Raw genomic sequence first — 6336 nt, forward strand, 5'->3', positions numbered from 1 at the left:
ATACATTTTTTAAAAGCCCCATTTGAATTCAAGCTCGTTTTAGAATTGTGGCGTGATTTAACTGTTCTAAGGGTGGCGAAAAGCTAGCACGAGAGATTACTTTTGTCCTGACACTTTACATCGGACTGGGAACTATTTGGTTTCCTCTTGCTCGCTTGTGTTTAGCGCTGGACCTCTGAACTTCGCATGAGCTCAGCAGGCACTGGTCAATAACCAGCTCTTGGAAAGCAGGAAATCCACTGAAATACCTTTTCTCTGTTTAATCTTGGCGCGATCGTCAGACTTCTTACTAGACGTTGCCTAATAGGTGTGAATGAAAGGCTGAACCTTTGCCGAATCATAACTGTAAAAGTTGTATGGTGAATGGTAAGGTGGGCACATCCAGGCTCTTTCTCCTCCATTGTCCAGATTTTGAAAGATTAAAGTTTAAACAGAAGCCTCAAAAAATGCATGGAGGGTTCAGAACGTTTTGTTGATTTTTGAAAGTCTTTTCGAACAAAACTTAGGAATATTTTGGTACCACAATGGACGAGCATTCTACCTGTCTAAATGGGATTCGTTTTTGAATGTATGGGGTCAATGACATCTTTGTTTGCATTTTGCTTAAATCAATAACCCTTTTGTTTACATTTGGGATCAGTGAACTCTTTGTTTTCATTTAGCTGAGTCCAAACCCTTTGTTTACATTTAGCCAAGACAACAACTTTTGTTTCTGAGCGCTTTCTCGATTTTTGATTGTCTTTTCGAATAATACTTGGGAGTAATTAGGTGTCACAATGAATCCACGTTCTCAGCTGTCCAAATGGAATTCGTTTTTGAAGACACGACTGTCGCGGGAACGGTTTCTTCGAATATGTAGCACTTCTATTTCAAATGGGAGCTTGAATTGCTAAGCTAGAGGCTTGTGGAATCTGTTTACAACAGTATTGTTTTAAAGCTACAATTTTTCTTACAAAGAGATTGAATACCACTAATTGAATACTGTAAGTCCAACCAACCGAAACTTCAGCAACATATTTAGTATGTTCTCTGCATAGCGATACAATTCTTAGAGCCATAAATTTCAACTTTGTCACCTCTATGGCAAACATTTTCTAAGCATAGTTTCGAAGATAATCTCGAAGGTGCCTTCATGCAAAACACGAGTGCGCTGGACAAGACAGCTGGTAGCTATGTACGAGTACATGCAGTCATTACCAACTTAGCAACTTAGAAATGCCAATCATGTTCGTGACAAACAAGCGACGAATACGAATTTCGCAACACTTCGTTCAATGGGTGCCAAATAAATATTTTCCGCCATATTTTCAGCATTCAATGCGGCAATTTAAATACGAAATATTTCGCATCGGTTTATCGCCATTATATGCGGCCGGCAAGTGTGTGTCTGTGTCTGTGTGTTGGCTAATTTTGCAACGTGTTTGAAATTTTCCAGCAATTTGCATATGCGCATTCGCCAATTTAAATAAATAATTGTTTTGATTTTCGGTTGGCGAAGTCAAAATAAAAACGCGAACGGCGAAGGGTACGAACAACATTTTGCGACATTTCAATGTGAAAACAAACAACAATGTGCGCACGAATCGCCATCACAAATATTTGCACAAGCGCTGCTTGTTGTGCAAGCCAACAAACACACACACACACATCCACAGCGCCATATAGAGACCCACAAAGCCAATTCTACATCTAAACAATGAATGCAAAGCAGTTTTGTTGCGCAAAAAAAGAATGCAAATGCAAATGTAGCTGCGCCGTGGCTAACACAGTAGAAGTACTCAAAAATGCAAAATGCGAAAAATCACACTTTTGCATCTTGGAAAAATCTGGCAAGCGGAAACCTGACATGCATAAACGTTTACTGTGTGCGAATAAAACGTAATGTTGGTGGCATTTGGTCGAATACAATAAGACATTTGGCTTGTCGTTGACGATTTGCTTTCGGAATATTTTCTTGCTATGGTTGCAAGATAGTATCTCTGTGCAAATCGCAGCCTTTCACCAAGTCACTAAGGGATCTTAGGTGTCGTTGAGCCTCTCTAGTCGTTAATTTTTCTACTGCAGAATACCTTTAACCCTTAGCTGAGTGTAGTACTTCCCGGTATAGAGACATTCCGATAGATTTAAAACGATTCTAGTAATTTCCAGAGCTCGTTTTTATCTGTGCGAATTTCTAGAGTTCAGAAAATTTCTGAATAATAATAGATAGAGATAGAGTTATAGTGGTCGCAGAGTCTCTATACTTCTAAAGTTTGCTACGTTAGGTCCGCAGAATACCCTTAACTCTGAGAAAAGTGTAGTACTTTCCGTTACAGAGACAATCCAAGATACTTAAAGTGTTTCAGGCTATTTTCAGATTTTCTTAATTGTCTTAAAGCCCATAAACTGTGAAGTAAATGTTCAACCACCGCAAATGTAAAAAAAAGTTTGTTGACTTGGCTATATGTAAACAAAGGTTTTGAACTTAGCTAAATGTAAACAAAAAATTCACTGACCTCAAATATAGACATAAGGGTCATTGACCTCACAAAATGTAAACAAAAAGGACATTGACCCCATAAAATGTAAAAAAAAGGTTTGTTGACCTGGCTATATGTGAACAAAGATTTTGAACTTGACTAAATACGAGTATAAACAAAAAATTCACTGACCTTAAATGTAAACAAAAGGGTCAAAAAGTCCCTTGAATTCGCCTTTCGACTTTCAAATGAAATCACATCGGAGCTTGAGCATCACTTAAGCACTGGCCAGGCATGGTGTCTCCTTTTCTTTTATGGAGCCATCTGACAGCCAGCCTCCTTGAGCTCACCATATGACTTTCAAATTACATCACATCGAGGGTTGAGAGTCACCTAAGCGCTGGCCAGGCACCGTACCTGCTTTTCTTTCATAGAGTCTCAAATCATCTCATGACTCTCAAATCACATCTTCTCATAATTTTATATTGCCTCTTCTAAAAATATTTTTGAATTTCATATTTCGAATACATCCTTTGTCATAATCTTTAAAACAAGTCTCTCCGTCGCCTGTCTCGCTTCCGACGTAGCAGCCTATCATCAAACCCATCTGCACTACTATAGTGAAGGTACCATATTCACTGTTGTTGTAGCGCTGAGAATGCCTGCCAACCGATTTGCTAAGTTTGGCAACGCTGCAAGGCAAACATTTGCATTGGCAACACAAATTATGCCGACCGCGTGGTGTTGGTAAAACTTATAAAAAAAGAACAAAAACAAACAAATTTCGTTTCATTTGCTTTTCGTCAATTTCCAACGCTTCAGACGAAACGTGAACTACTCCATGCATTGTTTTGCCAGTTTTCCGCGCTTCGTTATTTGCTTAAAATGACTGGTCCGGCGTTCGGTATTGTTGGGCGACACTGTTGATTTGTTGGCTTTGCAAATGTTGTGTATTCAATCAAATCGTCAATAGCAACAACAGCGGCTGATTTTCTGTTATTTTCACCATTTCATTTGTTATTGTAGATTTGCGCTTGAACGCCATTTTGTTGGGCTATTAAATGCTAAAGTGTGCCACATGTGCCACAGGCGTGCGAAAAATGTGTCGCCAAACGTGGAAGCCAACACGAACACAAACTTTTATTAAACTTTTCTCACTTTTTTCTTTTTGTTTTTGCAAAAACGCTGGAAAATCGACGACGTGGCAAATACGTTTTCACTTATTTACATATCAGGTGACAAATGTTTACATTTCCAATGGAAATCTTCAGCGCTATGTTTGACAGCGGCAACAATGGTCAGAGAAAATAGTAGAAAAATGCTCGCGTGAAATGCAAAAACTGAAGTTAGTTAGTGATACAACAACAATAATTTATTGTTTAATATAAATATGTAGAAAAATGTTGGTAGTACCCGGTAGGAAATCCATTCCGAAATATTTTGTCAGGCGAAATCTTCAAATAAGAAAGCTCCGGCAGGTAATTGGAGACTTTTATCAAGGACTTAAACCATTCTGAGAGAAGAAAATGCGCAGCGAGTCTCTTTTGCTGTTTTCAAATTCTGAAATATCTCATTCATTCTAGTAGATATCACGATAGAACTACAAGTGTGGGCACAAGCTTAAGTTGTTTAAAGTTGTTTAAAGCTGTTTGTATGATCTACGTATAATTCTTGAAAGATGACCCAAAATTTGCTGATATGGTTCAGTAGCAGGTGCTTGGAGTAATAAGCAAGACACACCTTATTTTGAGGACGTTAAGAAAAACCTCGCCAAACTCTCTTTATCCAGAGATCAAAATTTTGACAAAGATCTACCCTTGAATGTAAAGCAAAGGTTGTTGACTTGTTGGCAGTTGGCTAAATGTAAGTAAAAAGGATACCGACCTAATAAAATTAAAAAGGGAGCAATTGGCCATTGTAAAATGCACACAAAGGGTCAGTGACCTCAAACGTAAATGTAAAGTTGACTTTGCTAAATGTAAAAATGGTTGTGAACTTGGCTAAACGTAAACAAAAAGTTCATTTACCAGAAAAAAGTAAACAAAGGGGTCATTGACTTCAGCAAAATGTAAACAAAAGTACCAGTACCCAAAATAACTAAAATAAACACAGTAACTTTGTAGAGAAAAAGTAGGGGAGTCTTCTGACTAATGTAAAACCTCAGTTTAGAAGTCAATAATCAACCCAGAAAAATGTATAGATATTGGACAGCTGGCGAGGGAAAAATAATTAGGCATTTTACCAAATCTACTGAGTTGCTGAATAAGGCTTATTTTGGAATAATAGATTTCCTACTGGACAGCACCACAGATACTAAGTTAGACAAATAGCACGAATGTACAATAGTTTCGTCGCTGTCAACGCCATTTGTTCAATAGTTTGTCGCGTAATCACACATCACTTGCCACTTTGGTGTTGCTTTAAACGAGTATGTTGCCAGTATTGTTTATATACATTACAAATAAAAAAGAAATGGTAAATTTGCATACGAAATTGGTGTCAAAAATACAGGCGATAAATAAAAATGTAGAAAATAAATTTCGTGCTGTATGAACATACATATGTATGTACTTATGTCCGTCCACAGTTTTTTTTGTGCATAGTTAGGAGTAGAAAATAAACATTTTTCATGAGGAGAGATAGTCAGAGTCTAGAAGGAATGATTAAATTAGAAAGAGTAGTCCTGGGCTGCCGTTTTTCGAGACATACTCACCGTAACAGTGACAATCTAACAGAAATTCTCTTCTAACTATTTTATCTTTTGAGAGGAACCATCTTCTATTTTATTTTGCTTGTATTTTACTTGTACAGTACAATTCTCCTAAAAAAATTATCTTAATTATTATCAGCCAAAAGTTTTCTGAGTCTCAATCTGCTAAATAAGGTTTTGGAAAGACATAGAAATAGCCACGCATTACTAAAAAGGTTCGTATAACTTCTTAAACTTCGGTAGAACTCAAATGTTTCCCTTAGACGCGGTCTCGAAGAGAAAGAAGAAAGAAAGAATGATCATAACTTTGCATAGTTCTTTTCTATGATACCTCTAGCCCCTTAATAAAGACTAGAGTGAAAACAAAGTTTCACAATAAACCATGTGAACACCGACCAAACACAAATATTCCACTATTTTGATTGATATGATTCTAATAAGACAAACCTAACGAATACCCAGTGATGATGTTTGCACAGTATTTAATTTAGTCAAGTAAACAACTTTAAATATAGAAGCAGAAGTGTAATATGCTCCACTCATAAACAATTTTTTCAGCTTAAACCGATTTTTTGTGTTGTCGCTGTCGCTTTTGTCATTCACATTGCGCATGCGCACAGTCGCGTACTTTTATACACGATTAAGCTTTCCGCATGTAAGCAAGTCACCGCGTGGCATATGCGCCACCGTACCTCCGGACCATAGACAACATGCCACACAACTGGGCGTAACTCACAGCTGGTCATGTAGACAAAAGCCAGAAAAAAAGGGGGGAGAGTCAAAGCCGTGTGGCCAAAAGTTTGTATTTCGATTGAACTTGACCGCGAGTTCAAAACTATTCAATCTCTATTGGTTATAACTACCATTTTTTAATTATTGAGAATATGTCGCTATTGTTATAGCTGCCGCCGTTCAATTTTATGTTCCACTGGCGTTCGGAGCTTATGACTTGGTCGCTTGGTTGTTGGCTACTTCGGTATTACCTGTTCATATAAAGCAATTACAGCAATGATTTGCTATTTCCATTGTGCCGTTTTTTTATCGTACGTTTGCTTCCACTTCTGTTACACATATGTACATATGTTGCTGTCAAAAACGGCATTAAGTGAGTGGATTTTGGTGGAGCTATTTAGGAACAAATATCTAGCGTGCTAGTAAGTCGACAAA

The sequence above is a fragment of the Bactrocera neohumeralis genome, chromosome 6, assembly GCF_024586455.1.
Source record: "Bactrocera neohumeralis isolate Rockhampton chromosome 6, APGP_CSIRO_Bneo_wtdbg2-racon-allhic-juicebox.fasta_v2, whole genome shotgun sequence".
In the NCBI taxonomy this organism is placed as follows: Eukaryota; Metazoa; Arthropoda; class Insecta; order Diptera; family Tephritidae; genus Bactrocera; species Bactrocera neohumeralis.